The sequence below is a fragment of the Ovis canadensis genome, chromosome 10, assembly GCF_042477335.2.
Source record: "Ovis canadensis isolate MfBH-ARS-UI-01 breed Bighorn chromosome 10, ARS-UI_OviCan_v2, whole genome shotgun sequence".
Taxonomy (NCBI): Eukaryota; Metazoa; Chordata; class Mammalia; order Artiodactyla; family Bovidae; genus Ovis; species Ovis canadensis.
The window spans coordinates 28,321,891-28,348,861 of NC_091254.1; the positions used below are offsets into that span (position 1 = coordinate 28,321,891).

Genomic DNA, 26,971 nt, shown 5'->3' on the forward strand with positions numbered 1-26,971 from the left:
ATACAAAAAGATAAACCTATTAGAAAGAGCAAAACAAATGACATAAACAGGTACACAAACTGATTCTCAATTTATTTAAGGTTTTAAACTCCTAAGTCAGAGAAATTCAATTTTTCAGTGATATTTTGCATGTAAGAATAGCAAAGATTAAAAAAAAATACTCTGGATTATTGAAGGTGTGAGACCGGGGCACTGTTAAATACTGCTGAGAAGAAAGGTCTAGGAAGCAGTTTGACAATGAGTCTCAAAAACTCTGACCCTGAAATTTTCCTAAAATTTATCCTGGAGAACAATCTAAACATCCAGCACCATGAGAGAGGGTTCTTAATAAAATAGAATATCTCCTTCTATGGCACTATTATCATACACCCATCAAAATTCAAGATATATGCACACTTAACACAAAAAGCTATGCTTGATATGTCATTTTTTTTGAAAATTGATTTTAAAACAACAAAAAGCATCCTATTTTAAGATATGTCTATTTATTTTCACAGAAAAAAACACATTTGGAAGGACATTTATCAAAACGTAAATCATCATGATCTCTGATAGATGAGAATATGAATTCCTTCTTTATATCTCCTTTCCTTCTTCTTCATACCTTTTCATATTATCTGATTTTTTTTAACCAAGGGTATGTATACTTCTATCATTCAAATAACTACCAACAATAAAACTATTACCACTAGTTAAAAAGGATGAATAAAATGGAGAAAGAAGACAAAAACAGTCTTCATACACATAGATTGAGAGAGCCCAGAGTCTCTAAAAGAGACTAAAAGAGCTGTCGTTTTAACTAAATTATACCAACCAGGATGGAGAAGGCAATGGCACCCCACTCCAGTACTCTTGCCTGGAAAATCCCATGGATGGAGGAGCCTGGAAGGCTGAAGTCCATGGGGTCGCTAGGAGTTGGACACGACTGAGCGACTTCACTTTCACTTTTCACCTTCATGCACTGGAGAAGGAAATAGCAACCCACTCCAGTGTTCTTGCCTGGAGAATCCCAGGGACGGGGGAGCCTCGTGGGCTGCCGTCTCTGGGGTCGCACAGAGTCGGACACAACTGAAGCGACTTAGCAGCAGCAGCAGCAGCATACGAACCAGGAACAGGGGATAGTCATGAAGTTCATCTACAGGGGTGCCAAACCCAACTGACACTACACAACAGGACCGTTAGGGGACGCACACTGAAGGAAGCCACCCGCCCTGGCCAGGCACCATAGTAACCATCTGCATGAGCTGTTTCGACAGGAGGTCCTGGTAAGGAACACGGAACTAACAGGCCACCACCAACAGGGAGGGTTCAGGAAAGGTCAAAAGGAGACACCACGTGTCCAACCACCTCCCAGAATCCTTCTTGCTGGCATCCATCTTGCCTGAACAAGGCGTGCACCACCAGGAAAGACTCTGAGTCAGAACGATTGGCTAAAGCCAACCCGGAAACTAATCCCATTACTATAAAACCCGAGACTGCGAGCCATGTGGCAGAGCGGTCCTCCTGGGTTCCCTTACCCTACTGCTCTCTGCCCGGGAGCCCCTTCCGAATAAAACCTCCTGCTCCATCAGCATGTGTGTCTCCTCAGACAATTCATTTCCAAGTGTTCAACAAGAGCCCAGTTTTGGACCCTGGAAGGGGTTCCCCTTCTTGCAACAGGGCCACCTGAACTATTACCTGAACAGTTTTCACCATGAATTTACTCTTCTGAATCTCTCTCCTATATGAGACAATCAATGGATACTCTGATCTCACTGAGCATAAAACAATGATTAACTGTTCTTTTTCATAACAGAGTAAGAAAAGCTAATATCCTCCTTCCCTCATTATGACACTTTGGCTAGTTTTAGACAGAAAAAAAAAAAAAGTTGGAAGACTTTTCAGTTCTAAGGATAAATCCATGAATAGGTTAACAGGACATGTAAGTCTACACACAATTTTTTTTTTTTTAATTCCTGTGGTTAGCTAATATTTATCATAAAAGCAGATGGGTATCAGAATATGGTTAGAACAACAAACCAGATGTCAACTAACTAAACTTTAAATTCTATGTATTTTATTACCCAATCTAATTTTAAGTCCATTGTTTTAAAATAGGGCGTTTCAACCATGGGGAGTAGGGGAAAGCTAGGACTCAGTGATTGGTCTTTCTGAAGACAAAAGAAGTAAAAGCTATTTATAGTGACCTTTGAATGTTTACCTTTGAGCTGGCTAATCAGATGTAAATTGTCACTCCATGGATATGCATAATCAACTTTATTCCCTTTGCTAATTGAGAAATAGAGCTGTTCGTGTCAGGAAACATTTGAAAAATACACCGAGCTTGCTTAGTGGAGCAAGTTCTTTTAAAAAGTCATAGTTTCCATATGGTAAAGTCATGGAAATTAGACTTACAGGGGAAAAAGGAAAAAAAAAACACACTAAGAAAGGCTAATTTGTTATTGAGCTGCTAGTCTGGGTTGGAACAAAATCAGTCTTAATAATTTCAAATCTTCTTTATTCATTGATGTGTTTTTGGACATTTCAGTTGCTTCTATGTCCTGGTTATTATAAACAGCGCTGTAATGAACACTGGGGTATATGTGTCCTTTGGAATGATGATATTCTCAGGGTATATGCCCAGTAGTGGGGTTGCTGGGTCTAGGGTAATTCTATGGTTAGCTTTTTCAGGAGCCTCCATATTGTTATCCATGGTGGCTGTATCAATTTACATTCCCATCAACAGTGCAAGAGAGTTCCCTTTTCTCCATACACTCTACAGCATTTATTGTTTGTAGGTAATTTTGATGATGGCCATTCTGACCTGGGTGAGATGATACCTCATGGTAGTTTAATACACACATGTGCAATCTAGAGAAATGGTACAGATGAACCTATTCCCAAGGCAGGCAGATGTAAATAGCAGACATGTGGACACGGCGGGGTGGGGCTGGGGGGGGGGGGGGCGGGAGGGGCGGGGAAGTGGAGGGCGGGATGAATTGGGAGATGGGGACTGACATCTATACACTGCTGCTGCTGCTAAGTCACTTCAGTCGTGTCTGACTCTCTGCGACCCCATAGACGGCAGCCCACCAGGCACCCCAGCCTGGGATTCTCCAGGCAAGAATACTGGAGTGGGTTGCCATTTCCTTCTCCAATGCATGAAAGTGAAAAGTCAAAGTGAAGTCGCTCAGTCGTGTGCGACTCTTAGCGACCTCATGGACTGCAGCCCACCAGGCTCCTCCATCCATGGAATTTTCCAGGCAAGAGGACTGGAGTGGGGTGCCATTGCCTTCTCCGATCTATACACTACCATGGGTAAAACAACTAGTGGGAAGAAGACGCTATAAAGCACAGAAGCTCCGCTCCGTGCTCTGCAATTGACCTAGAAGGGTGGGAGGGAGACCCAAGAGGGAGGGGATATATGTAAGCATACGGCTGATTCCATTCATTGAACAGCAGAAACTAACACAACATTGTAAAGCAATTATATTCCAATTTTTAAAAACTCAAACCTGGAATTTTTTTTAAACGCCTATGTTCAAAAATAACTCCATCAGCTTTATGGAAAAGCATTCCATCACTTTACTACTATGAGTTCCTCTCCTGCTGAGTGTACGCTTTCCCCAGCCTGTAGTGGCTGTGGCTTGGAGGTCACTTTGCCAGGACACTTACTTACCTACTGAACTTGGTTCACATAAGTCAGTCCTTCCCTTTCTTTGACTCTCCGATGGACAGGGAGGCCTGGCGTGCTGCGATTCATGGGGTCGCAAAGAGTCGGACATGACTGAGCGACTGAACTGAACTGAACTGAAGCCTCTTTAGTTTTCTTTACTGACCCCCAGTAGGTAAGCGGGTCTCACCTCAATTGGGTAAAAATGGGCTGATACATTCTCTGGACAGACACTTCAAGGTTGATTCCATCTTTATAACCCTAGTGGAAGTGTCCATTATTTCAATTATTGTTGGGGTTCTGGAACAAGTGACTGACGCCGCGGCCACCTGCAGGGACCACCTTGCTTCTCTGATTCCGAGATAAGACCCACTTCCACCTTAGTCAGTGACTTCCTTGTTTATGAAGCCCAATTTCTCTCCCTCTTCTTTGAGACAGTCCTCATTCATGAACATTCCCTCCCTTTTTAACCACGGGAGTAAAACCCCCTCCTTAATTGTTTGGTGCATTTGGTCTCCCGCACAGTGCATGTAAGAAATGAAAAGCCACCACTCAGCATAAGCCCCAAGCACTCTCCTCGCAGGAGGATGAACAAGTGCTGTTTCTCGGGAGGCTGGAAAACCCGAGGAACAGAGGAACAGGAGGCAGGGCACTCAGAACACAGTCCACAGCCCCCCTCAGTCCAGGCACTGGAAGGCACACGCGGTGGGTGCGGCTTTATCCTGGGGGGGTTCCTGACCTCAAACTCACTCAGCTGGCAGGCATCACAGAGCCCCATGTTTGCAAGACATGCCTGATATGCGCACTAAGGCCCTCTGAGAAGGAAACATAATTAGTGGAATAAGTACGTGTTTCGAGGAACGGTGCCTTGCTCCACCCCCACTACGCACTGCAGGGTCCTAAGAGGGTGACTTCACCTGCCTGAGCCTTGACTTTCTCCTCTGTAAAAGTGCTTTCACCAGCCTCCCAGAGTCAGAGGGCCCACCTTGGTTCCATGAAACATTCAAATTCCTTCCCTGTTTCCCTTTAAATTCTCTCACCATTTCTTTGCTTATTTTTAAATTAACAATTCTGTGGAGATGTAATTCACATACCATAAAAATTCACCCTTTTCAAGCTGATGTGCTTAGCTGCTCAATCGTGTCCAACCCTGCAACCCCATGGTCTGTAGCCCACCAGGCTCCTCTGTCGATGGGGGTTCTCCAGGCAAGAATACTAGAGTGGGTTGCCATGCCCTCCTCCAGAGGATCTTCCCAACCCAGGTCTCCCGCATTGCAGGTGGACTGTATTCAGAGTTGCGCAACTACTACCACCATGCAATCCCATAACATGTTCGTTATCCCGAAAAGGAAACCCCATATCTATTAGCAGTCACTCCCCATCGCTTCTTGGCCTTTTGGCTAAGATGGAAAGCGTCTGTCTACAATGTGGGAGACCTGGGTTCGATCCCTGGGTCGGGAAGTTCCCTGGAGAAGGAAATGGCAACCCACTCCAGTACTCTTGCCTAGAAAATCCCATGGACGGAGGAGCCTGGTGTCCATGGGGTCGCAAAGAGTTGGACACGACTGAGCGACTTCACTTTTCTTCTTTTTTTCCCCATCTCTCCATCACAACTACTAATCTACTTTCTGTTTTTATGGATTTGCCTAGATGCCTTCTAGGCTCATCCATATTGCAGCATACATCAGCACTTCATTCCTTTTTATAGCTGAAACACATTTCATTGTCGGGATATAAGATATTTCCTTTATCCATTCATTGGTTGATGGACATGTTTAGCTAACATGAATTATGCTGTCATGAACATTTGTATACAGATAACACTATGATTGTAGCTTACTCCTTGGAAGGAAAGTTATGACCAACCTAGACAGCATATTCAAAAGCAAAGACATTACTTTGCCAACAAAGGTCCGTGTAGTAGAGGCTATGGTTTTTCCAGCGGTCACATGTGGATGTGAGAGTTGGACTATGAAGAAAGCTGAGCGCCGAAGAACGGATGCTTTTGAACTGTGGTGTTGGAGAAGACTCTTGAGAGTCCCTTGGACTGCAAGGAGATCCAACCAGTCCATTCTGAAGGAGATCAGTCCTGGGTGTTCACTGGAAGGACTGATGCTGAGGCTGAAACTCCAGTACTTTGGCCACCTCATGCAAAGAGTTGACTCATTGGAAAAGACCCTGATGCTCGGAGGGATTGGGGGCAGGAGGAAAAGGGGACGACAGAGGATGAGATGGCTGGATGGCATCACTGACTCGATGGACATGAGTTTGAGTAAACTCCAGGAGTTGGTCATGGACAGGGCCTGGCGTGCTGTGATTCATGGGGTCGCAAAGAGTCGGACACGACTGAGCGACTGAACTGAACTGAACACTATGGATGTAACATACTGTCAGTTCTCCTGGGCATACATCTAAGAGAATTCCAGGGTCATAAGGTTCCTCTATGTCTAACCTTTGGAGGAAGTGCCAAACTGTTTTCCAAAGTGGTCATGTCATCCTCTTTGCTTTGGACCTCTTTGGGTTCCTTCTGTGAATGCTTGCTGGTTGTTCAGTCTCAGCTGGGAAGTAACTAGGGTTTCTGTAAAGGTATTTTCTACATAAAGAGTAATTTTTAGCCACTATAGGTAGGGAAAGGGCTTCCCAGGTGGCTCAGTGGTAAAGAATCCACCTGCCAATGCAGGAGACACCAGAGATGCAGATTCGATCTCTGGATCAGGAAGATCCCCTGGAGGAGGAAATGGCAACTCACTCCAGCATCCTTGACTGGAAAACTCCATGGACAGAGGAGCCTAGTGGGTTACAGTCCATAGGGTCGCAAAGGGTCAAACATGACTGAGTGACTGTGCATGAACGCATAAGCGGAGAAAACACACAAAGTGGCTGGCACGCGAGCTGGGACCCCATAAAGTGGTGCTGTGTGGTGCTCACAGGCAGGTCATCCACAGCAGGACAGCAGTGGCGCTTGGGGTTCAGGGGCCAATTTAGGAAGTTCTGAGTGGGTTTCAGGATGGCTTAAATTTCTAGGCCCTCGATTTATAATAATACACCACACAAATATAAGTATACCTGCATCTTTATTTCAAGGACTTACAATATAACTGGAACAATACAACAGGAACATACAGAGTGATGAAATGCGGTTTTAAAGAAACCCTACACGTGAGAGAGCAATTCCTGCTGTGCACATCAGGGAAGATTCTTTTGGAGCAGAGACCATCTTTCCTGGCTCTTAAAGGCTTAGATTTTATGAGGAGGAACAACGTCTCAGACAGAAGGAATTCTGTAAGTAAACGTACCTAGTGAAGGTATGAATGAGAGGGGGGATGAGGAAAGCAGAAAAGAAACAGGAAGAACTGACATTCTGGCAACTGACCGAATGTGCCAAGTGAGGCCCAAAGCAGAAGAAAGAGGCCTCCCAGATTTGGGGCTGAGACAGAGGTTGCCAGTAACATAAATAATGGCAAAGGTTGGAAGAAGACCTGGCATGAGAGGGAAGCGATGAGTCAGTCCCTTTCCAGAAATCTATAGAGTCTATAGTCCAGAGGAGGGAACTTCCCTGCTGGTCCAGTGGTTAAGATTTAGCCTTCCAATGCAGGGGGTGCAGGTTTGATCTCTAGTCAGGGAGCTGAGATCCCACAGGCCTCTTGACCAAAAAATCTAAAACATAACAAATTTAATAAAGACTTTAAAAAATGGTTCACATGAAAAAAAAAAACAATCTTGGGGAAAAAAAAAGTCCAGGAGAACACATGTAGGTGGGGTCCACCAGGCAAAAGAAACCACAGAAATGGGGCTTAGGAAATATTTCCTCATTGAAGTCATGGCTGAAGCCCTCAGAAGACGTAATAAGAGAGGAAAAAAGGGCCTGTCTCAACTTCTACCCAAACAGGAAATCAGTGCTCTGGGAAAGCCAAGGATATCAGGACTAGGCTGGGTCGGGATTTGGGAAACTGACCTGACTATAGGAGTGAGCCTCAAGGCAGGCAGTCAGCTCTTGAAGCCTGAGGGTCGAAAGGCCACGGCAGACTCAGGCTTAACCAGACCAGGGCTGACATCTGAGGTGTTTAATCCTCTAAGTCAGGCCCAGCAGCAGGAATTCCCCACCAGAGAAGTAAGAGATTTCTGAGCTATCTCCTGTGCTAACTGAAGAGGTGCAGGGCAGCGTCCGGCCTCCCAGGACAAGCAAGAGCTGAGCAGAATGTCCAGGTTCCATCCGAAAGGATGGGCTCCACAATGGCTCTGCTTCACACAGGATGGACAGACGCCATGGAGGCGGGTACCAAGCCTCAGCCTGTCTCCTTACTTTCAACAGCCGGCCTGGTGGTGGGGAGCGAGGGACCCGACAGACGGGACCCCACATGCTACTGTCGATGACTCTTCCGTGGGGCTTTCTGACCTGCTCAGGAAACGTCCAGAAACCCAGTGAAGCCAGACCTTCGGATGCTTATAGCTACTCCGGAACCAGCGCTGAGGAAGAAAGGGACAGGGCCATACAGAACATCCATATTTGTCGGGGCAAAGAAGGAAGAGGGAGAAAAGAGGCAGAGAAGACACTCAAAGGATGCTCTGCACCTCAGTGAGAATGAGGCTGACGCAGGGGAGAAGTCAGGAAAGGCAGAGGCAGAGGAGAAGACTCCGCAGAAATGAGTGGCTCACCAGAGAACCCTCCGAATCGCCCGGTTTTCACCAAAATGTTCACTGCATTGTATCCATTAGGGATGCGCCACCACAAATCAAGCTGTGTCGGGCCATTTTATTAAAGCTCTCTTTTTGGTTTTTGGCAACTGATATGTAAGAGCAGCAACTCTTGTATAAACACCTTTTAGTGAACAGATCCAATCTTGATCTAGAAACTCTCCTAAAAGCAGAAGGAAAAATCAAGAATATAAATTGGAACTATGGGCCTCCAAAAGTTCTCATCCCTAGAGAACCAGAAAAATATAAGAAATGCTGCAGAATGCCAAGTCATGGCAGAAATGACAAAACGTAAAATTCAGCGGTTAGAAAATAGATGGTGAACTAAAATGCAAACAATTAAATTATATTCTAAAAACGATCTTTTGGAAATGTAAAAGATGGTAGTTTTAATACAAGCAAAAACTCACAAAAGTCGAATAGTTGTTTTCTCCCCTCCACTTTTATGGAGGCAAAAAGTAAAACAAAAATCATCTTAACACCAAGATCAAAAATGGAGAATTTCAATCAACACTGCTGCACTTTTCACAAAATTACAACAGGCTGAAAACTGGCAGCAGCACATGTCAGATCTTTTGTACACTTCACTAAAGATATATTTATTCAAAACAAAATGTCTCCCAGTGATCCTGCTGTAGAAGAAACATGAGTCATATATGCTGAGAAACTCTCGTCACAGTTTTAACCTTTTGGGGGAGAAAAAAAAAATGCAGAGCTTCCAGCCCATCCACTGGAAACTGAAGAGGCCTGTGAAGAACAATTTCACAGTTTTAAAAAGCAAGAATTGCTTTGGCAGTTTGAGGCCTGATACCCAACACTGCAGATATAGAAGTGAAGAACTCATTCTCGTTCGTGACTGCCTTACAATTTCAGGAACAACTGTACAATGACTCGTTCTGAAACCTGTATGGACACTGGGACCAATACCACAAAGCTTGAAGGATTAAAAAAAAAAAGCTCAGTGGATAATAAACCAGCATGGTGACTTAGGCCCTCCATGAAGCAGCTCAAGGAAAAGCTTGTGAAATCAAAGTCGCTCAGTTGTGTCTGACTCTTTGCAACCCCATGGACTGTATAGTCCATGGAATTCTCCAGGCCAGAATACTGGAGTGGGTAGCCTTTCCCTTCTCCAGGGGATCTTCCCAACCCAGGGATTGAACCCAGGTCTCCCGCATTACAGGCAGATTCTTTACCAGCTAAGCCACAAGGGAAGCCCAAGAATGCCGGAGTGGGTAGCCTTTCCCTTCTCCAGTGGATCTTCCCAACCTAGGAATCGAACCAGGGTCTCCTGCATTGCAGGCCGATTCTTTACCAACTGAGCTATAAGGGAAAAGCTTGGGGCCCCCTAATATCACGCTGCACCTGCAGTGTAGAATGACTTGATGGAGGCATGCCACCTATGGAATGATCAACAAGCCTTACAGACCACTTCTTATCTACACACTGTGGCTTCCCATTCAGGGTTCTGATCCAGGGCTCTACAGAGGAACATATCCACTCCCCTGTTAGGGAAAAGCAACAAAGAGATTCGTTCTCATTCTCAGATGGAAAAAGTGCTCTGGTCCAATAGCAACTGCTTGAGGGGTGACAGTTTCCAGGGCCTTCTTAAAGTGACTCCTTTTCTGAATACTAAATAACTTTTCCCATGCTTTTTGAGTGAGCTGAAAAACCAGTTTTGGAAGATAAGACATTCAACCATTTCTATAGGGAATAAGAACACTGGAGATTATTTACTTTGCTGTAATTACTCCAGCACATAGGGAGATTAGCTTTCAAATACTACTAGGTTTGCATACAGATATTTCAATAATGAAGAAAAATTAGTGCATGTTTTGAATATTTAGGGGCTTGAAATATATATTACTGCTAAAGAGTGAACACTGGTTAATACCTGTGCAGTGAATAATAATTACCCAAACCATTCATTGCTCCCAAGTTTCTTTCCCCCCAAATAACAATTTGTTTTTTAAAAGCATCTTGATTTTTATTAGAGCCAACAGTACATTAGTAAATGAAATGTATCTGCACATTCACAAATGAATTTGAGCTTCACAAGTCTTGGATTTTAAATCAAGCAGCGAGGCAGTCAACACTCTCATTCAGTAAGGGCAGAAAAAAATCTGCTTTTGACTTAAAAAAAAAAACAATTTTCAGGAAGAGATAAATGGCCTTTAAAATTTCATTATTTACTAGGATATTTGGAGGGGATTTTCAAGATTATTGGTACCATGACTTCAGCTGGCATAAAATGTATTACTGCAAAAGTTCTCATAGCGTTCCCAGCTTTATAAGCTCTACGCAGCTGCTTGTTATCTTTCAGGGGAGAAGTTGCTAAGATTAAATGAAAATGTTTACATAACTCTTTTGTTAACTGTTTACTTTGAAATAGTTATGGACTCACAGGAAATTTTAAAAAATAGTACAGAGTTATGTGTGCTTTTAGCCCAGGTTCCCCCAAATGGTAACATGTTACATTATGATACAACATCAAAGCAGATTTCCCGGTGGCCCAGGGGTTGAGAATCTGCCTGCCAATGCAGGACCGGGGTTCAATTCCTGGTCCAGGAAGATTCCACATGCCCAGGGGCAACTAATAAGCCCATGGACCATAACTACTGAGCCCATGTGCCATTAACTACTGAAGCCCAAATGCCCTAGAGCCCGTGCTCTGCCTCAAGAAAAGCCACCGCAATGGGAAGCCCACATACTGCAAATAGAAAGTAGCCCCCATTGGTTGCAACTAGAGAAAGCCCGCTTGCAGCAACTAAGATTCAGCACAGACAAAAACAATAAACCAATAAAAATTTAAAAAAATACAACAATCCAGGAAACTGTATTGATACAATACTTTTATAAAAACTGCAGGCTTTATTTGGATTTTACACTTTTACATGCATTCATGTGTGTGTGTATATGTGTGTGTCCACACAGGTGTATACGCTTCTATGTAATTTTATCCCCTATATAGATTCAGGTAACAACCATTTCAAACGAGAACCTCTCTTACCAAGGAATCCTTTCATGCTACTCCCGGCATCCCATCCCTGTCCTTGGCTACCACTAATGTGTACTTCATCTCTAGAACTCTGTCATTTCAAGAATGTTACACATTATGGAATCACATATTATGAAACCTCTTGAGATTGCCATTTTTCCTACTCAGCATAATGCCCTTTAGATCTGTCCAAGATGTTGCATGTATTAATAGCTTGCTTGCACCCTTTTTGGTGCTCTGAAATATTGCTAGATTTTCATCATCATACAAATTGACTGGGCTCAAAAATATAATGGTGGATTTTACTGGATCAATAAATAATACTCCTCTCATGCTGCAAACAAAATAAGAAAGCAAATGAAGCAGTCCTTCAGGGCCAGAGATATCAGTGTTTTACTGTTCAATCTGATTGGAGAATGGGGCTTTATATCTGCAGCCAAGAGCGCTGGCTAACATTCTACTGCAGGATTAAACTTCTTCACTTGCATAAGCTGTAAAACCACTGGTAGACGGATCAGAAAGTCAGGGGCAAGCTCACTTCCTTCTCCCCAACTCATCTCTCAAGAAAGTTCAGACACTCCAGAGGCGGAGGAGACACAGTGAAATAGAAAGTGTTCCTTCCATATGCTTCCTTCCCCGGGTGCAGCGTTCACATTTTCTCTCTCCCAACAGAAACACAAAGATTATGGAATAATTATTCCACCCAACAATTTAGCTTTCTTCTCTTGTCCCATTCACAATCTTTTTTGCTTATCCCCTTCATTTATGGGTAACCAGCAATGTGACTATCTCCCTAAGCAGGGGCCAGTTTTCAAGACTACAAATCTAGGCAGCTTCAGGCGGCATTCTCAGCTACCTCTTTCAGGACCTCTGGGAATGTCACACATCTATCCTCCTCCTGTGATCGAAAGGCCCAGTGATGAGCCTATTCCTAAATTAGTTCTATACCAGGGTACCCAGCCTCTGCGGTCTAATGCCTGATACTCTGAGGTGGACCTGATATAATAATAATAGAAATAAAGTGCACACTAAATGTAATGCATTTGAATCATCACAAAACCATCCCCTAATCCCTGGTCTGTGGAGAAACTGTCTTCCATGAAATCAGTTCCTGGTGCCAAAAAGGCTAGGGACTATGGCACTCCAGACGATCTCAACGCTATTTCTCAACAGTGAATTTTCACTCAGGAGCTGAAACATTCAAGGCAAAATGCGTACCCAAAAGGCAATACACTAGGAGTTCAGAGAACTTAACATAAATTCTGAATGAAAACTCTATCTGTTTTGTTTTCCCCTTATGTTTGTTCACAAGAAATGGTTAACTATAAAAAATACACTATATTTACCAATTCTGTAGCAGTCTTCCTTAAGAAGCTATTTCCTTATTAGTGTCTCAAGTTTAACATTTTAAAGAAACAACTTTGTATCTAATGGAATATATTTTATTTTTAAAAATTACATGCAATGGATGGCAAAATGGTAAACTAGAACAGGCTGTTGTATCTCTTACTCAGGCAAAAGTCTGGAGAAAATATCCCTTTTTAAAAAATCAAGTATAGTTGATTTAAAATGTTGTGTTAGTTTCTGCAGTACAGCAAAATAATTCAGTTTTTATATATATATGAAAAACTTGAAGAAAATATCCTTGATAAAAAAGAACTAAAATTCTAACACACCCAAATGTCACAGATAAGGAATGACACCAAAGAGAGATGTACTCTTGTACTTTTCTTAATAGTGAAAAGACTGTGTTAAAAGACTATTCATCCTAGGACTTAAATCAAAACCAAAACAGGACTACATTAATGAAGTCTTACACCAAGCCTCCCCAAGTTTAATGTGATTACTCCATAGCACAACTAGCTGCTACAACACAACACAAATATATTCAGAGCAAAATAAGATAATCTAAAGCATCTACAACATATTATCCACAACATCAGTAAGTAACAAAAGTTCACCAGATAGAAAAATAGGAAAATGGGACACACAAACAGGAGAAAATTCAGGCAAAAGAAACAGCTCTGATGTTGGCATTAGCAAACAAAAACTAAAATAATTATGGTAAAGATGTTATAAAATCTATATGAGAAATTTGGTCTAAAGAATGATTAGCTAGGGGATTTTAGGAAAGGTATAGAAACTGTAAAACTGGACACACGTAAATCCTAAACTGAAAAATACATTATTCGAAATTGAAAATTTTAATGACTGGAACAATCAGCATATTGGCTACAAAAAAGAATCAGTAAACTTGAAGTGAAGTCAGCAGAAAGCATCCAAACTAAAGCATAAAAATCAGAGACACAGTCAAATTTACTATCATTATAGAGTCTCAACAAACTGAAGGATGTTACAAGGTAGTCTAACATACTTATAATTGGAAACCTCAGAGGAGAGAAAACGAAAACACACCCATACATACACACACATACATATATATGGTTACATATGTTTAACTGAATCACCATACACCTGAAATTAACACAACACTGTAAATCAACTATATTTCAATTTTTAAAATGTCTTTAAACATTAAAAAGAAAGTTGTAATAAATTTAATACATCAAACACTTTTTCCAAGCACTATAGCATAAAACGAGAACTAAGTTATAAGAATGGAACATTCACAAATCTGTGAAGGTTAGACAAAATGCTACTGAACAATCAATGAGTTGAAGAAATCAAAAGGGGAATCAAAAAAATCTTCAGACAAACAAAAATAGAAACAATAGACCAAAATTTATGGAACATAACAGAACTAGGTTTATGCAGGAAGTTCATAAAAACCTCAAATAAACAACATAATTTTACACCTCAAGGAACTAGAAAAAAAAGAACAAATGAAGCCCGAAGTTAATAAAAGAAAGGACATAACAAAGATCAGAGAGGAAATAAATGAAACAGAGACTAAAAAATCAATAGAAAAAAATCAATGAAACTAAAAGCTGGTTTTTGAAAAAAATTAAACAAAATAGACAACACTTTAGCTAGACTCATCAAAAAGAAAAAGGACTCAAATACATGAAACAGGAGCTATTATAAAAAACACCACACAAATAAAAGTGTTGTAAGAGAATACTATGTAAAATTATATGTGAATAAATTGAAAAACCTAGAAGAAATGGATAAATTCCTAGAAACATACAACCTACCAAGATTGAAAAAGAAGATACAGAAAATCTAAATAGACCAATTACTAGGAAGAAGACTGAATCAGTAAACAAAGCTTCCCCAAAAACTAAAGTTCAAGACCAAACAATTTCACTGTGAATTCTACCAAATATATAAAAAAAAATTAATATCAATTCTCCAAACCTCTCCAAAAAATAGAAGAGGAAGAAACACTGCCAAACTGACTTTACAAGGCAAGCATTACCCTGATACCCAACCAGACAAGGACACTACAGGAAAAAAATTAAAAGCCAGTATGCCTGATGCATGGGCTTCCCTGGAGGCTCAGATGGTAAAGAACCTGCCTGCAAAGCAGGAGAACCTGGTTCAGTCTCTGGGTCAAGAAGATACCCTGGAGAAGGACATGGCAACCCACTTCAGTATTCTTGCCTAGAGAATTCCATGGACAGAGGGGCCTGGAGGGCTATAGTCCAGAGGGTCACAAAGAGCAAAGAGTCAGACACAACTGAGCAACTAATATTATTAACCCTGATGCACACAGATGCAAAGATCTTCAACAATATGTTAGCAAACTAAATTCAACACTGCATTAGAAAGATTCTATACAAAATGATCAAGAGGGATTCATTCCAGGTTGAAATGGTGGTTCAGTATCTGCAAAACAATGTCATACATCATACTGACAAAATGAAGGATAAAAATCATATGATCACCTCAGTAGATGCAGAAAAACCTGTTGAAAAAATTTAATATCCTTTCATGATTAAAAAAAAAAAACCTAAACAAACTGAGTATATCTCAATATGTGTGTGCATGCTAAATAGCTTCACTCATGTCTGACTCTTTGTGACCCCATGGACTGTAGCCCGCCAGGCTCCTCTATCTAGGATTCTCCAGGCAAGAATAGGAGACGTTCCTGACCCAGGGATGAAACCTGCATCTCATATCTCAGTATAATAAAGGCCATATACAATGAGCCCAAAGCTAACATTATAGTCAACAGTGAAGAGCTTCAAGCTTTTCCTGTAAGATCAGGTACAAAGACAAGGATGCTCACTCTTACCATTTCTATTCAAAATTTTACTGGAAGTCCTAGAGACAACAATTAGGGAAGAAGAAAAATAAAAGGCATTCAAATTGGAAAGGAAGAAGTAAAAATGCCTCCATCTGCAGGTGATGCAATATTACATATTTAAAAACTAAGGATTCTACCGCAAGACTGTTAGAACTAAAAAGCAGATTCAGCAAATTTGCAGGATACAAAATCAATACATAAAATCCATGGCCTTTCTATACAGTAACAACAAAATACTAGAAAGAGAAATTAAGAAAACCACCTCATTTATAAAACAAATAAAATACTTAGAAATAAACTTTACCAAGGAGATGAAAGATACCTATACTGAAAAGCACAAGATACTGATTAAAGAAACTGAAGAAGATACAAATACATGGTAAGATATTCCAAGCTCATGGAATGGAAGATATAATATTGTTAAAATATCCATATACCCAAAGCATTCTATAGATTCAGGGCAACCCCTATCAAAATTGCAATGGCATTTTTCACGGAATTTTTTAAGAGTCAAAGTTTACATGGTACATTAAAAGGTTTTCAGCATCATGAATCATCAGGGGAATGTAAATCAAAACCACACTGAGATATCACCAAATAATCTTTAAAAAGAAGAACAAAATGGAAAGACAAAAGCTGGTTTTACATTTTACAAAAATACAGTAATCAAGAAAATGAAGTACTGATATAACAGATGAATAAATCAGGGGACTAGAAAAAAGAAATGGGAAATATGTATGGACATATATGACCAACTAATTTCCAAAAAAGGCACAAAAATAATCCAGTAGAAAAAGTATAATCTTTTAAACAAATGATGCTGAAACAACTGTAAATTTTTAATGATAAAATGTGTGCCTCAAAGCATACAGAAAAAGTAATCCAAGATGGTTCACAGGCCTGAACATAAAAACTAAAACTCTAAGGCAGCTAGATGAAAACATAGGAAAATACTTTTCTGTCCTAAAGATGACAAAGATCTTTCTGCACACAAACCCACTAAGGGCTAGACCAAAAAAAAACAAAACATGATATCATTTGCCAAAATTAAAACTTCTGCTCCTCCTCAAAGACATCGTTTAGAAAATGAAGACAAGACATAAATAGGAAGAAAATATTTGAAAGATACATACCTGATAAAGGACTTATATTCAAAATACTTTTATTCTATCATCTAATAATAAAGAAATAGAAAATAAAATTAAAAATAAACAAGAGTTAAATAGGACCTTCACACAAGAAGATACAAATGGTCAATTAGCACATGTAAGGATGTTCAATTACATCACTAGTTATCTAGGAAACAGAAATTAAAACCAGAATGAGACCTACCTATCAGAACGGTGACTAAAAAGATGAGAACGTGGAGCATCGGGAGCTCTCAGACATCATTGATGGGAACATAAACTGATGACTGCTTTAGAGAAGCATCGGCAGGTTTTCATGTATCTATACAGTGATGCAATAATTCCATTCCCAGGTATTTACACTTTCTGTTCCCTCATCCACCAAAAAAGGTATTGGACACAAATGTTTATAGCAGCTGTATATATACTAGTCAATTAATCAAAACAACTAAATATCCCATCGGCTGCTTGATGGATAAACAAAGTGTGAGGTATCCATACAACAAAATTAGGCACGGCAATAAAAGAAATAAACTGCTGATACTGACAACAATCTGAAGGAAATTTTAAAATATCATGCTATGCTGAAGACACCAGACACGAGCATATAATGTATCGGTTCAGTCCAGTCGCTCAGTTGCAGCCGACTCTTCACGACCCCATGAACCACAGCACACCAGGCTTCCCTGTCCATCACCAACTCCCAGAGTTTACCCATACTCATGTCCATAGAGTTGGTGATGCCATCCAACCATCTCATCCTCTGTCCCCTTCTCCTCCTGCCTTCAATCTTTCCCAGCATCAGGGTCTTTTCAGATGAGTCAGCTCTTCACATCAGGTGGCCCAAGAACTGGAGTTTCAGGTTCAACATCAGTTCTTCCAATGAATATTCCAATGATTTCCTGTAGGATGGACTGGTTGGATCTCCTTGCAGTCCAAGGGACTCTCAAGAGTCTTCTCCAACACCACAGTTCAAAAGCATCAATTCTTCGGTGCTCAGCTTTCTTTATAGTCCAACTCTCATATCCACACATGACCGCTGGAAAAACCATAGCTTTGACTAGATGGACCTTTGTTGGCAAAGTAATGTCTCTGGTTTTTAATATGCTTCTAGGTTGGTCATAACTTTTCTTCCAAGGAGCAAGTGTCTTAATTTCATGGCTGCAGCCACCATCTGCAGTGATTTTGGAGCCCCGGAAAATAGTCTGTCATTGTTTCCACTGTTTCCCCATCTATTTCTCATGAAGTGATGGGACCAGATACCATGATCTTGGTTTTCTGAATGTTGAGTTTTAAGCCAACTTTTTCACTCTCCTCTTTCACTTTCATTAAGAGGCTCTTGAGTTTTTCTTTGCTTTCTGCCATAAGGGTGGTGTCATCTGCATATCTGAGATTATTGATATTTCCCCCAGCAATGTTGATTCCAGCTTGTGCTTCATCCAGCCCAGCGTTTCTCATGATGTACTTTGCATATAAGTTAAATAAGCAGGGTGACAATATACAGCCTTGACGTACTCCTTTCCCAATATAATGGATAATTTAATTTATATAAATTCCTACAACAGGTCAAACCAAGATGCACTGACAAACATCAGAAAAGCAATTGTATTTGTGCATCAGAGAAAGATATGGAAAGTGACTAGAAAAAAGTAAGAGGGCTCAATCTGGGAAATCAAAATTTCCATCCTTTGCTTGGAGTGGTAGTTACATAGGTATATACATTTGATAACTTCATCAAACCATACACTTAAAATCAGTGCAATCTATATGTGTCAGGTACATTGTCCCTGCCCAAAAGATACATATTCCCTGCTGCTGCTGCTAAGTCGCTTCAGTCGTGTCCAACACTGTGCGACCCCATAGACGGCAGCCCACCAGGCTCTGCCGTCCCTGGGACTCTCCAGGCAAGAACACTGGAGTGGGTTGCCATTTCCTTCTCCAATGCGTGAAACTGAAAAGTGAAAGGGACGTCGCTCGGTCGTGTCCGACTCTTTGTGACCCCATGGACTGCAGCCTACCAGGCTCTTCCGTCCATGGGATTTTCCAGGCGAGAGTACTGGAGTGGGGTGCCATTGCCTTCTCCAAACATATTCCCTAAATGATTCTAAAATGCAAGTAATATCTTGTTAACAAAAATCACATTTTCAAAGGGATATAAAAGTACAGAAACAAAAGGATAATAATATTTATATATCAAATATGAATGAACCAGAGGAGACCTAGCATAGCATTCTTAATAAGTGATAAAAAATAGAATTCATTGAAAAATCACAAGGGACAAAGAAATTACATGTTCACAAATAGAAGAGGAATTTGAGAATATAAATCTATCATGTACATAAATGCACCTAACAATCTTGTCTCAGAATAAGGAGACAACTGGATATATCTAAAATTGTAATTATGATATTAACTTACACTCTTGGAAACTGACGGATCACACAGACAATAAAGCAGCAAAACAATAGAATAACACAGCAAATAAAATGAAACTAGTAGCTTTCGATAAGACTTTGCATGAAGGAGAAAAATGTGCTTAGAAAACTCCTGAAAAATGATGATGTACCAGGCCACAAGAAACAATAAATTCCAAAGAATCAACATCATATAAAGGGACTTCCTAGTGGTCCAGTGGTTAGGACTCTGCACTTCCACTCCTGGGGGCATGGGATCACTGTGGTCAGAGAACTAAGATCCCACGCTCTGCAATGGGGTAAAAAAAAAGTGATATAGAAAATGTCCATTGGAAAAAAAGTGCCCTATGATTATAATACATAATAAACTCAGAAACTGATCACAATAGGGAAGCTAATAAACAACAAAAAGGACCTATGTCTGGAAAATACATTGTTGTTCAGTTGCTCAGTCATGTTAGACTCTTTGCAACCCATAGACTGCAGCACACCAGGCTTCCCTGTCCTTCACCAACCCCCGGAGCTTGCTCAAACTCATGTCCATTGAGTTGGTGATGCCATCCAACCATCTCATCCTCTGTCGTCCCCTTCTCCTCCTGCCCTCAATCTTTCCCATCACCAGGGTCTTTTCCAATGAGTCGACTCTTCGAATCAGCTGGCCAAAGTACTGGAGCTTCAGCTTCAGCATCGGACCCTCCAGTGAACACTCAGGACTGATTTACTTTAGGATGGACTGGTTGGATCTCCTTGCAGTCCAAGGGACTCTCAAGAGTCTTATCCAGCACCACAGTTTGAAAGCATCCTACCATACCACAAGAACAAAGACTAGGGGGAGTGGGGTGTGGGCCAAGTGTGTAAAGGGAATCAAAATTACAAATTTATAACTGAAAAGTTATGAAATAAATAACTCATGGGGATCTAATGTACAACATGTTTACCATAAATAATAATATTATCTATAGCAATATCATATAGTATTTATTATGTTGAAATTTGCTATGAGACTAAAATTTAAAAGTTCTCATTACAAGAAAAATATTTTGTAATTATGTGTGGTGGCAAGTGTTAACCAAACTAATTGGGTGATCATTTCATAATAATATAGAAATATCAAGTCACTACACTGTACATCCGAAACTAACATAATGTTATATGTCAGTTACACTTCAATAAATAAATATTAGTTAAAAAATAAAACCAGATACAACTACAAACAGAAAATTTTAAATGAGAAAAGAATAACCATTAAACATTCCAAAAAAACATTAAATATCAAAATTAAGATGAAGTAGGAACCTTCATTAAACACAAAAAATTAGAAATTGTATAATGTATAAAAAATAGAAACTGTAATAATGATTATTTTAGTTTGGGTGCACAACATGTGGGATCTTTGTTCCCTGACCAGGCACTGAACCTACACCCCTTGCCCTGGAAGCTTAGAGTCTTAACCACTGGAGGGCCAAGGAAGTCCCATGGTAATTTATAAAATCTCTTCCACAACAAAAAAAAGATCAGTTTCAGATCATGTTGCCATCAAGCTGTACTTTCAAGGAACAGAGAATCCCTATCTCGTACTCTGACTAGTATACAGGAAAAGAAGAACAGCTGTCTTAATATACTGGATGAGAACAGTGGTATCTTAATTATAAAACTTGATAAGGACAATGCAAGAAAATCCTATTAATTAACACAGATGCAAATACCCTAAAGTAAACATTAGCTGAAACTCCAATACTTTGGCAACCTGATGTGAAGAACTGACTCATTTGAAAAGCCCCTGATGCTGGGAAAGATTGAAGGTGGGAGGAGATGGGGGTGACAGAGGATGAGATGGTTGGATGGCATCACCGACTGGATGGATATGAGTTTGAGTAAGCTCCAGGAGTTGGTGAAGGACAGGGAAGCCTGGTATGCTGCAGTTCATGGGGTCACAAAGAGTCAGACACAACTGAGTGACTGAACTGAACAGAACACTGGTGCACAGACTCATTCACGTACACACGCACACACATGCATCCATGTTCACATGCTCAGAGTTAGGTGTGAGCTGGTTTCCACTGGTTTCCATGGCTTTGTCTGCTCTAGGCTGCCTCTCTGTCTGGAAGCTGAATTGTTCATGCAGTGACTGAGCATTCCGCCTCCCCCTGAATTCTCTCCAAACCAATGGAAACAACCAGTGGCTGGGAAACTGTAAGATAAGGAGATTACAGGTGAAAGGAATGGAAACTAGAAATGCACCAAGTCCTAAGGCATTCATAGGCAAGACACGTGATTCAAAATTTTATCGCAACATAAGGAATCAAAAGCAGCAACCACCAGAGAACCCAAATGCAGCTCACCAAGTATGGACAGCCTTAGAGCACGCAGTGGAGCAGCCAGAACTCTGAGAGACCAGCCAGAAAACCAAAAGGGCTTACTACACTATGACCAGGCTTCCCAGCCTGCTGATGCAGGAGATATAGAGATGTGGGTTTGATTCCTGGGCCAGGAAGATCCCCTGGAGGAAGGCATGGCAACCCACTCCAGTATTCTTGCCTAGAGAATCCCATGGACAGAGGAGCCTGGTGGGCTACAGTCCAAGAGGTCACAAAGAGTCGACCGAAGGGACACGACTGAAGGGACTTAGGAGCAGCAGCAAACCCTTTGACCGTGGACCAAATGGACCACATCACCTCCTAACCCCTAGCCTGTCCAGATGAATGGGTATCTTGCCCAATTCTGGCCTCCTGTCTCAGGTTACCAGAGAAGGTATCGGAACGCACAGGCTATCTCTGAGACATGATTAGGGCAATGTCTTTAAATTCACTGGGAGTTTCACACATAAGGGAAAGAACTTACAGCCTGTTCATCTAATCCTTTCTTCAAGTAGATATGTTTGGAAAAAAATTCAAGATTTATATCTCTAACTGTAGTCATTTTAAAAGCAAGACAGAGAATTAATAGTGTTTCATTTTGAGGGGAAATTGTCTAAAGCTAATATAAATTACTTACATTATTATTGAAAAATCACATATATAAATCTGATGTTTCTCTCAGGATGATATTTGCAGATTTATAGATCCTATGCAATATAAATGAGAATAAGGAAGCCAGGGTCTTATTGAATTTTTCTCATGCCACACAGAGTAAATGTTGTATAAACCTACCATGTTGTCCTTGCCCAGGCCACCCTGGACCATAGCTGTTCCTACACCTAGTGGGTCCTTTACTCCCATCTTCCATGCCGTGGCACAACTTTTCCCTCATGTAGAAATCCTTTCAATGACTCTCTTTTTTTAAATTGAGATATAACAGACATGTAACATTGTATTATATTCCGGGGTAAAACATAATGGTTCAGTATTACAGCTTTTTTCTTGCGATGAGAACTTTTAAGATCTACTACTGTCTACTTCCCTGATGGGTCAGATGGTAACAGACTCGCCTGCCAATGCAGGAGACCAGGGATCAACCCCTAGATTAGGAAGATCCACTGGAGAAGGAACTGGCAACCGACTCCAGTGTTCTTGCCAGGAGAATTCCATGGACAGAGGAGCCTGGTGGGCTGCAGTCCATGGGGTCGTAAAGAGTCGGACACGACACAGTGACCAACACTTTCACTGTCTTAGCAGCTTTCAAAGATGTAATACAGCATCACAAACTACAGTCACTGCTCATCTTTATCAACCGCTTCCTCCAACAGCTACTTGACTTTATCTTCCCCTTGAAACTCTCCTGCCAGGCGCCCAAGCCCATCAGTTCAGTTCAGTTCACTTCAGTCGCTCAGTCGTGTCCGACTCTTTGCGACCCCATGAATCGCAGCATGCCAGGCCTCCCTGTCCAGCACCATCTCCCGGAGTTCACTCAGATTCACATCCATCGAGTCCATGATGCCATCCAGCCATCTCATCCTCTGTCGTCCCCTTCTCCTCCTGCCCCCAATCCCTCCCAGCATCAGAGTCTTTTCCAATGAGTCAACTCTTCGCATGAGGTGTCCAAAGTACTGGAGCTTCGCTTTAGCATCATTCCTTCCAAAGAAATCCCAGGGCTGATCTCCTTCAGAATGGACTGGTTGGATCTCCTTGCAGTCCAAGGGACTCTCAAGAGTCTTCTCCAACACCACAGTTCAAAAGCATCAATTCTTCACTGCTCAGCCTTCTTCACAGTCCAACTCTCACATCCATAAATGACCACAGGAAAAACCATAGCCTTGACTAGACGGACCTTAGTCAGCAAAGTAATGTCTCTGCTTTTGAATATGCTATCTAGGTTGGTCATGACTTTTCTTCCAAGGAGTAAGCATCTTTTAATTTCATGGCTGCAGTCACCATCTGCAGTGATTTTGGAGCCCCCAAAAGTAAAGTCTGACACTGTTTCTACTGTTTCCCCAACTATTTCCCATGAAGTGATGGGACCAGATGCCATGATCTTCGTTTTCTGAATGTTGAGCTTTAAGCCAATTTTTTCACTCTCCTCTTTCACTTTCATCAAGAGGCTTTTTAGCTCCTCTTCACTTTCTGCCATAAGGCATAGGGCCGTCCTAATTACCACTCAGCCTTGCATTCAACTGACCTGTTTCTTCACTGGGCAGGGCTGGCCTCATGGGATCTGTAGGGGACCCACAAAGTGTGGGAGTTTGGCAAGGCTCAAAGCCCAAGATAAGTACATCACATTTGTCACTGAGTAGTGAGTAGGCAGAGGCACTGAACGTCCCCAAAGGCCATGATTTTCACTGGAACCAGAACCTGATCTGACTGCAGGAAGAAGGCAACAGGTCTAAACATTAGTCAACCATTTATGCTGAAAATAATGCCACAGAGAGAAAAAGAACGGGAGGGTAATCCACAGTCTGGCTTCCTTTCAGGAATTCCTTATTTATCAGTAAGAAAAGGTAGAAAGAGTGTTCGGTAGAATATGCACATGAGAAGTAAAATAAGCAACTGAGGTCGTTTTGTGCGTCGTTTCCACTGTTCTGGTAAGAAGGAGACACACAGGAAGTACGTAATTTCAGTGATTCCACACACAAGTTTAGTGCCCTTACATTTATATTTAAAACCTGCATTGCATCACAAAAAATGAATGGTAAAGTTCGTGCTGAGTTCAAAAGAACTGATGCTTTTGAACGGTGGTGTTGGAGAGGACTCTTGAGAGTCCCTTGGACTGCAAGGAGATCCAACCAGTCCATTCTGAAGGAGATCAGTCCTGAGTGTTCACTGGAAGGATTGATGCTGAAGCTGAAACTCCAATACTTTGGCCACCTGATGCAAAGAGCTGACTCATCTTTAAAGACCCTGATGCTGGGAAAGATAGAGGACAGGAGGAGAAGGGGACGACAGAGGATGAGATGATGGTTGGATGGCATCACCGACTCGATGAACATGGGTTTGGGTGGACTTCAGGAGTTGGTGATGCACAGGGAGGCCTGGCGTGCTGCGGTTCATGGGGTCGCAAAGAGTCAGACACAACTGAGCAACTGAACTGAACTGGATAATTTACATTTTCAGTTGTTCCTTACATAGAATGACATTAAATAGCAAGTAAAAAGAAAGAAAGAAACCACAAAAGAGAGCAAAAAAATCATATTTCATGCCTTTAATGGCTTCCTTTTCCCATGTTTCTGAACAAGCAGCCCCTCATTTTCAGTTGCTGTGAATCCCGCAGCAGCCCTGCCTCTAACACTTACGTTCCCAGAGGGCAATGACTTTGCTTTATCCATGGCTGTGTGATTGCAGCACCTTGGCCCCTACTTTTGAGTTCAGTAAGTATTGGATCTGGAATAAGATGGGTATAATAAAGAAAAAAGACCACATGGTCCCAAACTAGGATAACAATACTCTGGCTCTCTGCTCTGAGCAGGACAGAACACACCTGGGATGTTAAGCTCAGTTCCAGGGGTCACATGTGAAGGGAGTCTGCCTGTGATGCAGGAGACCAGGGTTCAAGCCCTGGGTTGGGAAGATCCCCTGGAGAAGGAAACAGCAACCCACTCCAGTATTCTGGCCTGGAGAATTGCACAGACAGAGGAGCCTGGCAGGCCACAGTTCACAGGGTCGCTAAGAGTCAGGCACCACTGAGCGGCTAACTTTGGTAACATATTACCTGTATTAACCAAAGGAAAATTAATTAACCTTTGTCAGCATCAGTTTTCTCTTTTGCAAAATAAGGATCAGTTCAGTTCAGTCACTCAGTCGTGTCCGACTCTTTGCGACCCCATGAATCGCAGCAAACCAGGCCTCCCTGTCCATCACCATCTCCCGGAGTTCACTCAGACTCAAATTCATCGAGTCCGTGATACCATCCAGCCATCTCATCCTCGGTCGTCCCCTTCTTCTCCTGCCCCCAGTCCCTCCGAGCATCAGAGTCTTTTCCAATGAGTCAACTCTTCGCATGAGGTGGCCAAAGTACTGGAGCTTCAGCTTTAGCATCAGTCCTTCCAAAGAAATCCCAGGGTTGATCTCCTTCAGAATGGACTGGTTGGATCTCCTTGCAGTCCAAGGGACTCTCAAGAGTCTTCTCCAACACCACAGTTCAAAAGCATCAATTCTTCGGCCCTCAGCCTTCTTCACAGTCCAACTCTCACATCCATACATGACTACTGGAAAAACCATAGCCTTGACTAGACGGACCTTAGTCAGCAAAGTAATGTCTCTGCTTTTGAATATACTATCTAGGTTGGTCACTAACCACTGAACGTCTGCTACTGAGAAAACAGAAGGTTTAAGAGTAAGAGCCCAGTAGAAACCAATGGAAAGAAGCTTCCAAGAAGGCATAAAACCAATAGGAAGAATTTACGAAGGCAAACATGAGCCTGCCTGGGGATACAGTAAGTTCCTTGTCCTTTCAGAGAGGAGAGAAGTACTCAACAAAGTTTTAAGAAGCATGCGATATCAGATAAAGACTAGGACAGAACATAGTAACAATAATTACGGTAGACGTGGTTTCCATCAGATTCTAAGTGCCAGACGCTACAAGAGGTGCTTTACACATATTACCTTAGTGAATCATAACAAGCAATCCACGAGGTAGGCAATATTCCTCTTATTACTGTTATTCTTATGTTGAGGATAAATAAGAAAATTTAATTAATTTATTCAAGTTCACCAAGCTAGTATATTATGAAGACAGCCACTTACCACTGAATTCTAATTCCGAGACTCCAAAACACTGGACAACATTCACCCACACGCTAAATGAAATAAGAATGATTACAAATCCTGTGTCTGAATGTGAAAGACTCCCCAGATGGTACCCTCAATGTCACACCAATATGACAGCACCCATCTGAATCATTATGAGGGAACCTCAAAGATGCACGAAATCGTCAAGGAGAATTACATCATTTTCAAGCAGAGCTTCAAAACCATCAAGGAACCAGAAGGCGTTTTCTTCCCTGAACATCCACATAGATACTGAGTTTCCAGCCTGCCCCAAACTGTTGCTCCATCTACCAAAACAGCTGAGTTTCTGGAGCTCTATCACTACACATACGATTCCCAACGTTGTCCTCAGCCTCCATCTGCAGAGCAAGTGAGAGCGCAGGTCTGCCAGAAAGCAGCTTTGTCCCATTTTAAGATATGTGCTGCAGCTTTTTATACTCACACATCTTGAAAATCACCCTCGGAAAGCCATATTTGGGTGTTTGGGTACATGGTAGTCTAGCAGGTGTGAAATTACCACTTTGTGGGACATAATTCACTTTATCCGCCTTGTTTCCTACCACGAAAGCCCAGGACGTGATTGAAACCAACATCTGTCGAAAGCAAAGCGGGGATGCTCATTTAAATGCTTCCCTTTCCAAAAAGTTACTCAGGAGCCATGAAAGTATCCTGGATTCTACCTGTTAGGATTGTTTTGAAATGACATCACCCCAAATTTCAACTGAAAATTCAGAAGTGG

At 41.6% G+C, this 26,971-nt stretch overlaps 1 protein-coding gene across 1 annotated transcript in view; it reads right to left on the reverse strand.

Moving 5' to 3' along the window:
- LOC138446987 (adenomatous polyposis coli protein 2-like) overlaps positions 1 to 26,971 on the reverse strand; it is a 325,030-nt gene that overhangs the window by 215,412 nt on the left and 82,647 nt on the right. The gene's annotated exons all lie outside the window — the stretch shown is intronic.